Source organism: Phalacrocorax carbo, chromosome 3 (assembly GCF_963921805.1).
Source record: "Phalacrocorax carbo chromosome 3, bPhaCar2.1, whole genome shotgun sequence".
Taxonomy (NCBI): Eukaryota; Metazoa; Chordata; class Aves; order Suliformes; family Phalacrocoracidae; genus Phalacrocorax; species Phalacrocorax carbo.
The window spans coordinates 125,802,282-125,814,183 of record NC_087515.1 but is presented as its reverse complement, the minus strand read 5'-3'; the positions used below and the strand labels follow the sequence as shown (position 1 = coordinate 125,814,183).

The 11,902-nt window shown below is 48.3% G+C and overlaps 1 long non-coding RNA gene across 1 annotated transcript; it reads left to right on the top strand.

Annotated features, from left to right (window-relative positions):
* Positions 1-243: 243 nt before the first annotated feature.
* Positions 244-6,853, top strand: LOC135312908 (uncharacterized). Its single transcript, XR_010372527.1, has 3 exons — positions 244-331; positions 1,198-1,845; positions 4,301-6,853. It is a non-coding gene; the product is annotated as an uncharacterized LOC135312908 (long non-coding RNA).
* The last annotated feature ends 5,049 nt before the right edge of the window (positions 6,854-11,902 follow it).

Genomic DNA, 11,902 nt, shown 5'->3' with positions numbered 1-11,902 from the left:
TCGATTGGTGTGTGAAAGGCCGCCCAGGAGTCCCGTTGCTGAGAGACAGCCCTGGGAGATGCAAGACTGGAATTAATAACTGCTCCACTGGGGCCCTGTTTGCTCTCCTTGCCCAGAGCCGGAGGACTTTGGTCGCAGCTTATCACCCAGCCAAAAGCCCCAGGAATGCAGTCACAGGCAAATGTGCATGTTCACACGACATCTATTAATCAAAGGGCTCCCCCACCCTTTAACCCTTTGCAGGTCAGGGAGGGAGGAAGAGGTGAGAATAGCTCTTCTTTGTCTAAAATCAGAGTTCAGGGAGTCCTCTTCAGACCAACCAGAGATAGGGGTAAGTCTTCTCTGAACTTTGGTTAAGATACCATCCCCCTGCTTTGCATCCAGGGCTTTTCTAAAACGACATCCCCCACCCCCTTCAAACTGCTTAGGGAATTAATTTTGTACCTGCATCTGAAGACACCCCTTTTCAATGGGAGCTAAGTATTTAACCGCCTTAAAATGCCTTGAAAATCCCAATCATTGGCCCTGAAAAATTATCACAAACTTTTCTTCCTCTGTTTCAAATTTCAGGCGCTGTTTGCATTCACACCATGATGGTTGTCCTACAGCTTCCCCAAGCAGCCTGTGGCTACAGTTCCTCTGCTGCTGTAGACATCCATAACGGGACAATCTCTACGCTGAACAGGACAGAACTAACCAGTCACACTCTTCATCACCAGCTTTCACCTGGGAACATGGCACCACAGGCAAAGGGCCCTGCTGCAGCCTACAGCAGGCAGGATTTACCCCAGCTTGGTGTCTCCATGGCAAAACCAGCCCCCCTCTTGCCTGACTGTTGAGTCTGTTAGTCTCAGTGCCATGTGGCAGAGTGTGTTCCAGCCTGGAAACATGAAGTTGAGGAAGGTTTTCAGGCTTTTGACTTGTTCACAGTTATTTAGCCAGCTAAATTAGCCAGACAGTCTCTGTAGGCCCCCTATGGTGAAGGAATAGACAGTGGCAGCTCCCGAGGGCAATTTAGCACACCAAGTTAGGCTCCTGCTCTGTATCATCCCCTGGAAGACCCTCATGACAGAGAGACCCCAGGAAAACATCACATGTTGCAGCCTGGCCAGGATGCACATCACTTCACTGATTACCCTGAGATGTCACCTCACCCTTGCCAACACCCCAAAATCCAGAAGGGTTGTTTATCCACAGGCTGGATCACCAAAGAGACAGACACCAGAGACCCTTCGGGAAGGCACCAGGAATGTTGCAGTGCTCCAAGGTACAAGTGAGCCTGGGAAATGTCAGCTGGGCATTAGAAGACAGCTTCTAACCTACAGAGGAGTGAAGCATTGGCCTCCCAGGAGGAACAGATGGGACAAGAAGCCACCCAACCTAGAGATGGACTCTGAGCAGATTCTGGTGTGGTGACCCAGAGCAGAGGCTGGTGCTGCTCCTCCCTGTCCTCTGTGCCCTGTTCCTGGATAAACAGTGCCCAGCGATAAGGTGCCCATGTGTAAAAGGGGTGGGGACTGAGCAGCCTCAGTAAGTGTGGTCAGTTCCCCATCACTTGAAGTTTTCCACCCAGACTGGCATCTCCTCCCCCAGCACCACCACCAGCAGCCACGTGTTCACGTTGGGTGACAGGGTGAGGCTGTGTCTTTTGCCGCAGGCCATATCAGACTGGATGATGGGGTGGATGACTTTTAGGCTCCTGCACCAGGAAGGAAGGACAGATTTTAATGCGTCATGTCTTGAGAAGTCTTTAGCCCTGGATCCTGTCCTGTTTATTTTGTGTCAAGAGGAGGAGCATGAGCTGAAGAAGGGGCTTGAATGAAGACGGAAGGCATCACCCCAGAGGTGGGATTTTGAGTGTTTTTACTTGCATTTGGGTTCCTAGCTTAATTCATTATATCTCCCAGGCTTGGCTCCCAGGCTCTCACAAGCCAAAGATGCCAGGACAACAGCCCCCTTCTCATCAGGGCAGGTTTCACATGTTAAGGGCAGTGATGGAGACAAAGGACATTGTGATTAGCTGGAATTTTTAGGCATGCAAAATTTCGGGTTCTTCTATCTGTCAAAGATTCAAGCACATCTTTTGGGTTGATTTTGTTAATTTCTGAAGCATCACCACACTCTAGTCTCTGTTTTGAGCCTTGAAAAATTACCCCTCAGATCCGATTGTTCCTAAAAACCTGGATTCCTTTTGAATGAAACTAACCCAAAAGATGGACTACAGCTGCTAAGGGGTCCTTTTGTCTATGAGACCAGAGCAGGGCTGGCCCAGAGGAAATCCCTGCTGAAATATGTGCGGTGTGAACATCACATGCTCCAGACCATCCGTTTGGCTACATTGACCTAGTTCTTCATAGCCACCCCACTGGCTCATGTAGTCTTTCTTCTTGCTCTTCCATAACCTATTGCATAGGACTTGCCACGTGACTGTGCAGCACCCATTGAAAAGGGACTCTATGGGGCCCAAACATGAATAACAAGCATTTATATAAGGGATAACCATATTACAGGATCCCGTTCCTTATTTCTGATTAATTAATGCACATAGAGAAAGAGATACAAAAGGAAAAAATGCATTATTAATGCTGCAGTCCAACAAACCTCCAGCGAACCAGGTATTAAGAAATGGAAGGGGAAAAAATACCCATCAAGCAATTTCACACTTCTACCTATAAAAAACTATTCATCCAAACCCTAGTGATAAACACATGAAACTGCTCATGCAGATTAGGACCCAGCCAGAAAAGAAAACCCTCCTTGGTTTCCCTCTTCCCATCAAAGGCCATATTGTTCCCAAAGAGTTAACAGCAAAGCAGGTCTGCGATTACTGGGGAATAATGGGGTGTGATTGGGGCACTAAAGAGCTGGAATTGATTTTTTTTCCAGGCTTTCAGCACTAGAAGTCCCTCCCTGGCTTCCTGGTAACTCATGACCAGCAGGGTCAATAAAGCAGAAATCCTTCTAAAGGGGCAATCTGTATTTGAATTATTTAAGCGATGTAGTACAGCCAAGTTAAATGGGGCTTATCAAATGTTACACCTCTTAAAGCTCAATTGGAGACAGAAGGATATTAACTGCTGAATGCTCCACCGATGGCCCAAGGGAGGAGAGACAAGAAAAAAGGGGGGAGAAAGAAGAAGGAAAAAAATGGGGGGCCAAGGCAGGCTGGTTTGTACAAGGGAAGGAGCAGGTGTCTGCCGCGTGGTCTGGACAGAGATTGTCAGATTGTCTCTTCTCCCTTTTGGAGACCCTCAGTGCTTACCCAACATGGCTTTACCATCCTGACCCAAGGGAATTAAAAACCTAGACTTGGTGTATTTGAGTGCTTAAACTGCATCATCTCCCCCTGCCCCCCCACCCCCAGGATGAGAGCAGCTGGGGATATGGCGTTAGAGGGGCTGGGTCTTTTCTTCACCTTTCCTGAAGGAAATGCAGGCAGAGGTTGTTTCCATGTCATGACAGGCTGTGGGTTATTATCCCCTTGCACAGCTCGGGATGTGCACTTTGCCCAGAAAGGGCTAAGACACGGAGCCATCCGCAGGGCGCAGTGGAAAAAGGAACAGGAAGCTAAAAACGTAGTAACAGCAGGGTTTTCCTTCAAATTTTGGAGACAAACAAAAAACTCTTATACTGAGAGGGGCTAAGGACAAGCAGGGAAGGTCTAGCTTGCCGAGCAGCCCAGAAAGATGGCTGTGAGTATTTTTTCCCATAATAGCATTGATCTTGCTTAGGTTTGGGAGCTGCAATTTTTTTCAGGAAAACAGCTCTTAATTTTCTTACAAAGGTGAAAGCAAACAAAAGTCCACCTGGATGCTTTTCTGGCCATTTATCCTGCATTATGCTAACCCTTTCGTGGTGTTTCAGGTGACTGGCCATGCACTGGGAAGCTCAGAGGGTCCCTGGTGGGATTTGGGGGGTAAATAGTTCACAGGTAATTCAAACACTGAGATTTTCACATGAGTTATTTGACCTGGAGTGAAAACAAATACGTTTGTAAGTAAGAAAGCATGATCTGCCAACCAACCGCAAACAGGCCCCAAAAGAGCCTGAATTCACTAGGTGATGTATGGATGGGCGAGAACTAATTCAGCCACGTACAACCATGCAGTGAGGATATAAGGGAAAGGATACAGGGGAAAAGAGTTCATAAATTATTCATGGACCAAAAATATATAAATATTGGTTAACTGACCTGCAAAGGTTTTACCAGAAAGCCTTGAGTCTAAAGGAAAGGATAAAAGAGGGGAAAATGTAAATTAACAATGCTATCTTAATGACCCACGTTCTTTCATTAATATAGGTACTGTCCTGCCTCTGAGCTAATCAGCCCTGCTACTTACTGGGACTTCAAACTGTTTTCTCTGCACACCGGGGTACCAGCTCCCCGAGAGCTGATTCTGGGAGGGGGTCTTTACCCACCCCTGAGCTGAGCTGCCGTGCTCAGCCTGGACCCCCAGCCCGACAGCAGTGAGTCGGGGACGTGCAGTCGGCCAGAGCTGGCCAGGAAAACCCAGAGGGAAACATTTCCTGCTGCGAAAGGCTCTCCCATCCAAACTGGAACATTTCAGGAGACGTTGCTGATTTCACAGAGGTTGTGTATTTTTTTATTTTTTTTTAAAGAAAAATAATGAGGGGAAGGAGAGGAAAGTTTTCCTGACTCTGTTCCATCCTTTTTATCAGAAGTTAGGAATATAAGAAGGTGCCTCGCGGCTCAAATCCAGCCCAGTGCTATCTCAGTATTTGACATTATTTGTCATTTGGGGAAGAATTTCAAAATGTTTAGATTTCATTTCAGTTCAAAATGAAACCCCAAACTCAACCCTTCCTCCCCCTCCTCACCAAGCAGCATTGCCATCCTTCCCCAACCGTGCTTTTAGGACCATCATTTGCTGCAAAACCAAACAGGTTTTTGGGCCAATGTCTGTAACCTCCAGCTCAAACAAAGCCGGGCGCTGGGTTTGCTCACTCGGCCGTGACAGATCCAGCCCCAGGCACCTTCTGCCTCCCCGTAAACGGGGCGTTGGGGGGGGTCCTGTCCCCACCAGCTCTAGACGTCACATTTCCAGCGGGTTCTTCCACCTTGAATGCTGGATGTCTCAGCGAAGGTCACCATCGCCAGCAGCCCCTGCTTTCGCACGTTGTTTTCCCAACCCACGGCACCGGCCGATGTTGGAAGGGGACAGGATGATCACAATATTGAGAAAGCTCAACCCAAGCAAATGGAGAATTTATAAACTTCTGGCCTAGCACGCAGGCTGCAAGGTCACCCCTTATCTGAGTTTGCAGAGGGTTTGCAAAGTGCTGGCAGCCCTCCAAATATGTTTGGGAGTTTTTACTCTAACCTAAGGCTGCTGGACTCCCACATTTGACATTTTCCAAGTGCTGTTAAACGACGAGGCAGAGACCAGGAACAACGCGTGATTATAACAGCGTTCTGGGATAGGGAAAGCTGCTAGCTGAGGTTTTCCAAGAGCCGTAGCAAGTGTGAAGGCTCAGCAGCCTGGATGCTCATCCCACAGAATCCCTTCATCGGAGATGCTGCGGGGTAGCGGGAGAGTGATAGGCACAGCCAGCGCTTGCCACTTGAAAGCCTTTTAATCACAGTCCAAAGGTGGAATAATAGGGTTTTGCAAAGGGAAAAGGATGGGATAGGTTTATTAGGGCTGCTCTGGGAGCATCCCTGCCTGGTTGCCTCTGCTTTGCCTGCAGATACTCCGTAGGCTGCATCGTCATGGTTCAAGACCCTGCCAAGGATCCCATGCACTGCTCTTTGCCAAAGCCACAGGGTCTGGGTCTGGGCTGCCACCCCCGTTTCACAAAGAAATGAGACAAAAAGGAACTATGAGGATGATTCAGAGTCAGTAAAGGAGCTTGTGGCCTTGAACCCGGGTTTCTCAAGGTCTGCATTAACCCCTGCATAGATGATTCTTCCCCCTTGTGCCTCAATTAATCCATCAGTAGCAAGGGCCAGCCACCGTTAGAGAGCTGCATACATTAACGGATGTGCTCAGCGTTGCACAATCATGTAAATGCGCTGAGGTGCTCTAATCCTCAGCTGGGAATATTTCTGTTATTTGGTGGAAAAAAGGGGAAGAGAGAAAATCCTCACTGAAGACAGATAAAAATAGAAACTCGCTCGTGGTTTTATTTTCCCTCTTTCTTCCTTTTATGAGGGTGGAAAACTGACTGTGCAGGGCAAGGAGTAAAAGAAAACAAAAGAAAGAGGAAGGAAAAACAAAACCCAAAAGTGCTGGTTTTCCTTCTTTCCTTCTCAAGAAAACAAGTCCAGAAAATCTCTTCCAAAATACAAGTTTTCACCCAACAGCTGCCCCCACTTAAAAAACATTTTTGAAAGGGGAAATGATGAAAGGAGAGGAATGGCTGAGAAAAAGCGGGATGTGCTTGAATAGAAATTGGATTGGAAGTGCAGAGGGGGTTATTGGTCAGATAGGGAGGATTATTTTACATCTTGACCACCTATACAACCGCACATTGGCCCACCTAAATGAATTGTTGGTTTAATCATCCTGGTCAAAGTCCTCTGGCTACAAGCAAGGCTTGTTGTACTGTGGATTAACAGGGGGAAAAAATTAAGGGATTCTATATACACAGGTTTTCTGGCTTTGGTTGGAAAGCCCAGGGTCAGAGCAAAGCTCTGATTTCAAAGAACTGTATTTTGAATGATCCTGTTTATTCCAAGTGTCTGCTCAGGCTTTGACTCCGAGCTATTAATACAAAATAAATAATTTTTACATGAGCTATTTTTGCCTCCATTGCCAGAAAAATAAAGCCAGGCGGCCACATAAGTGACACGTGCGAATGGCAGAGAGGGAGTGAGACGGGACCGTGGGCTGCTGTGACTTTCTCAGCTGCCGAATGATACATGAAGCACTGCTGGCAAAGGATCCCGAGCAAGACCGCCTCAGCCAGCACGATGAAGGATGCTTTTGCGACACATACGGGCTGGTGGGAGACTCCCAGGGTGTGTTAGACCATGGGTTTTATGGCATCTAAATCCACTGTTGTTCGAGAGGGTGTGTGACCTGCAATAAAGGCAGCTTAGCCCCTGTGAGCAGTAGCTTCGACAGCTGCCTGTTGCAGATCCTGCCGGGCAGATGTGAGCCCAGATGGTGCAGATGTGCTGGCACAAGACCCTGTGGTGGGTACAGACGCATCCAGAGGAATGTACTTCTGTAGGACTGGGTGTAAATATGTTTTTGTGGGAAGCAGCATCCCACCACAGTGCTGCCAAGTAGAGATCCCTTGAGGAATCTCATTCCCCGTGGCATGGGGCCCATCCAGGCTAGCTGGGATGTGCTTGGACCCACTGCATTTGGATCCCCAGGGCAAAGGAGCAGGAGTTCAAGAGATAAAGGCAGCAGGTCCCTGCTCAACTGTGTTCCCAGCAGATGCCAAGGATGAGCTGTATTTGCACACCTGCAGCCAATCCCCCTCTCATGCCAATGGTCATACACTCATAGCCCACTTACCTTCTCCACCAGCTGTTTTCCTGGTCCCCTTTTTGCAGGTTGATGGCTTGAGCTCACCAAGTCTCTGCATGTGGGAACCGGATTTCTGATCTAGTGATGGAGTGAAATGGGAGGGAGGTTCAAATGGTAGCAAGCATACCAACAAATGAGGGCCTCAGTGACTGCAAATAATTCTGCAAAGCCTCTGCAGATGCCACCTGGCCTCCTGTTCTGGTGCGCCCAAAGGACAGCCCTGCTATTTGTCTCCAAGAACAACTTTAAAGTCTCCATCACTTGCTTGTTGTGTGCCCCGTGATAAAGGGGCTTCACTGGGGTTCAGAAATGATGACGGTCTTGGGGGGCATCAGCAAGACAAAGAGAAAGCAGCTAGTGAAAGTGCAAAATGATTGCTTCTCAAAAGCACAGCCCTTAACCTATATCCATGTCAGGCACTCAAGGCTGCCTGGGGAAACCGAGATCTGTGCCCTCTGCTAACACAGCAGCCCCTCCGTCAAAATAAGCACCAGCTGGACCGGGAAAGGCTCTCCCACCTCATGCCTCTGCTGGATACAAATCATGGAGGGAGGCAGCCTGACCCCGAGGTGTTTTGCATGCTCAGACTCACACAGGCACAAGGAAGGACCTTCAAAACTGCCGGACAAAGGACCTGGTGTTGGAGGCTCCCCTTGGAGCCGGCGGGGGAATTGATTGCTGCGGAGATGTGGGAGGCGTTCGCTGGAGTCTGCGAGTCTGCAGGGAGAGTGTACAGCTAGAAAACTCTACCTACCATTCACATCTGGGTCCTGCAGTTTTGGTGCTGCTTTTTAAGGATCTATTCATCTATGTGTTGATCAATCTAGCTAGGCAGCTTAAATTATCAGGTTTTAAAAAGACATATATTCATTTAAGCTGTAAGATGTCCAAAATGGGACTGCGTCCTTCAGAAGGCGAGTGTTGCAGTAAGGTGTAAATATCCCTGTTAAACTACTGGATGTAAAAGCAGACATGGCTTTAGATACACAGGCATTTCTTGGGGGAAAATATCAGATAAGGATTTAAACACAATTATATCAGTTCTGGTTCTGGACATCCATCACCTGAATTTTCTAGAGGCGGGGTGGGGGGGTACCAGGGGAAAATCACTACAAGCTCACCTTGTTCTCATCTTTTCCCACAGATACCTCCTAACAGCTACTATTTTCAGTCTGGAGGGAGGAAGGCGGTATAAACACTGTCCATCACTGCCACAAATTATACATTTTATTTTTCCATATTTGGGAAAATCAGGGCTCAGCATTCCCCCAGTGCAAAGCACCAGCTTGATTTTACTGTCACCCTTGGAGGCCCCAGGTGGCTGGACCATTGTCACGTTAATAAGGCCTTGATCTCAAATAGAGCACCTGTACACCCCATAATACAGCTAAATACCAATAAAAAAATATGTGTCCAGCCCATCGTTCCTGGCAGGGCTCACCAAAATCTAACCCAAATCTGAGGTCCCACCAGGACAGGGGCAGGAAAGCGGAGGGGGCCAGATGGCTTTCCCTGAGCTGTAGGCATCTATTAACAATTAGCTTTTTGGCTCCACTAAGTGCACTCAGCCTGACTTGGTTTTATTGGCATCACCCATCTCCCAGTAAATGTGATAAGAAAGTCTGATTAGCCGTGGCGTTCAGACCAGGCTCTGAGCTAGTCTCTGGTACAGCTGTCTGAAGGCTACTTACCACATGTGCTTTCCACACCACACTTCCAGGCCCAGGAGGGTCTAATGAAGATTGTCCCTGGACCTCATTGTTTACTTTTAGGCAAGCATCAGAATTAAGACCAATTTAGCTGCCCCTTCTTTTCCTTGTCTTTTTTTCACCAGGCTCAGTCTAAACATGCATCTCAAGAAAGAGACTTTTTTATTGCCAAGACAACGCGTGATAAGGAAAGATCATCTGTCTGCGAGAAAATTACTTCTGTGGGGTTCAGAAAGTGGTCCCAAGGGTCTGATTCCAGCACAGGCACAGCCCCTGGAGAACATTAAAGAATTATAGCCCCCATGATAAGGCACTTTCTTTTATAGTTTTTTATTTCATACCAATAGTCACAGCTTAAAGATAAGAGCAACATACATTTTGTTTAACTAGGCTCTTGTTCTTGGTGTGGGACTCACTGTGAACTGGCATCCATCAAACTCTTTTGTGATTTACATGAATACCTGATTCTTCTGATAAGGGAAAGTGTAAGTCAACACAGTTCTGTTGTAATTGGGTGTTACCTGTTTAGATACTGAACTGCTATCTCAGCAGCAGTTCACAGGCAAGCTCGACTTTACCTTTCCTTGCTAGGTGCAGAGAGAATGTCTCTTGGTTTTGCATTGGCCCCCAGGTGTTGCAACAAGCTGCCTGGAAGCATCTTTTCTCTACAGTCTAACGGAGGTGGCCACAGGCCGCTGCGGATGCTAAAAGTCAATGTGCGTTCAAACAGTGATGGGAAGAAATTACAGAAGAAAAATCCCAAGTTAAACCCAAAGTCCCCACCTCAGGTTCAGCATAATCCTTGGCCAAGACTGGTGGAGACTGCAAAGTCTAGCAAAGAGGTGCTACCATATCCTTATTTTGCTGATATAATTATTTATCTTAGTGAGCAGCATTTCATGCTTATAGTATAAACAAACTATTATTGATGCGTGTACGATAGCAGCAATCTCTGACCCTCAGCACACTAAGACTTCTTTGCACTAGATGACAGAGATACTAAGACACCTCAAAGCCTGGTAAGTCTGCAACCTAAAAACAAATCAGAAAAGGAGCCCACTAAAGGATTTGTTGACTGCCAGGAAGCAGGACTTCTCAGAAGAGACACCACAGCTCCTGCCTTGGACTATACCACTTTTAATGAGATGCCAGTGTCCCAGGAGACAACTGCTTTACTTCTGACAAAAATAAGAGCAATTGATCTTCCATAACTAGAATAACTAGAAAAAAAAACCTGACGGCTGAGCATGAGCCAGCAGTGCCCAGATGGCCAAGGAGGCCACCAGCCCCCGGGCTTGTGTCAGCACTGGTGTGGCCAGCAGGAGCCGGGCAGGGATGGGGCCCCTGTGCTCGGCCCTGGGGAGGCCCCACCTCGAATGCTGGGCTCAGGTTTGGGCCCCTCGGGACAAGAAGGGCCTTGAGGGGCTGGAGCGTGTCCAGAGAAGGGCAGCGGGGCTGGGGCAGGGTCTGGAGCACAAGTGTGCTGGGGGGCGGCTGAGGGGGCTGGGGGGGTTTAGCCTGGAGAAGAGGGGGCTGAGGGGAGCCCTTCTCGCTCTCTGCAGCTGCCTGAGAGGGGCTGGAGTGAGGGGGGGGCTGGTCTCTGCTCCCAAGTCACCAGGGACAGGACGAGAGGAACCGGCCCCAGGCTGCGTCAGGGCAGGTTTAGGTTGGATGTGAGGGAAAATGCCTTCCCTGCCAGAGCGGTCAGGCCCTGGCACAGGCTGCCCAGAGAGGTGGGGGTGTCACCGTCCCTGGGGGGGTTCAAACACCGTGCAGCCGTGGCACTTGGGGGCATGGTTTAGGAGGCCTGGGGGTGTTGGGTTGGGGTTGGACTTGATTCTAGAGGTCTTTTCCAACCTTAATAATTCTATGATTCTATGAAAGAAGGGAAGACCGTGAAGAGCCTGAATCTCCCACCTGCAGGCTCTGAGGGCCAGAGGATTGAAGAAACGAAATACAAATCACTAACCAAAATGCTCATTTTGGATAAGAAATACCCCAGATGCTGCCTAGTTTTTTCTCACTCTCTGCCTGATGTCTTTAGGAGAGCCATGCTCAGGAACCTCAAGTGGAGAAGCAGAGTGGAAGTCAGTCATTAGTACCAAGATGTTCTCTTCTGCTTCCATCCCAAGTTTTAATATCAGCCTACAACTTTTCATTATTTCTCTGGCATAAGCCAGGGCCCCACCAAACCCCCTGCAGTGGCAGAGGGGTGGGCAGCAGCACAGGACTGCAGGGATCTCTCAGGAACTGCTGGTAGAGGGGCTAGAAGACCATCAGTCAGTGAGATGCAGACTGGGAAGATCCTATACAAGGGCTGTAAAAGGCTGTTTGGATGTATCTCCCTCCCAAAATCAAAGATTTGCCAGCTCCCAGCTGGGCATTTGCAATGCTTTGCCATGAAAGGGCTATTCATGGCACATCTCTCCAAACCACAGTGATATCCCGTATGTTAATCCTATGCCACTGCCCAGATGGGAGGAACATTGGTTCCTGCCAGCAAAAACTCAGGACTGGATAAATAAGAGGAGCAACAGGGTTGATAAAGTCTTCTTCCCAGATGTGGGATCCAGGTCTTCAAAAAGAGTAAGACTCAAAGCCTTGTCTCTCCTCAACCTCCCCAAAAGCTTCTGCTCAATGTAGAACCTTGCTTGAGTCCCCCCATCCAAGTGCTGGACTCTGGGGTGCAGT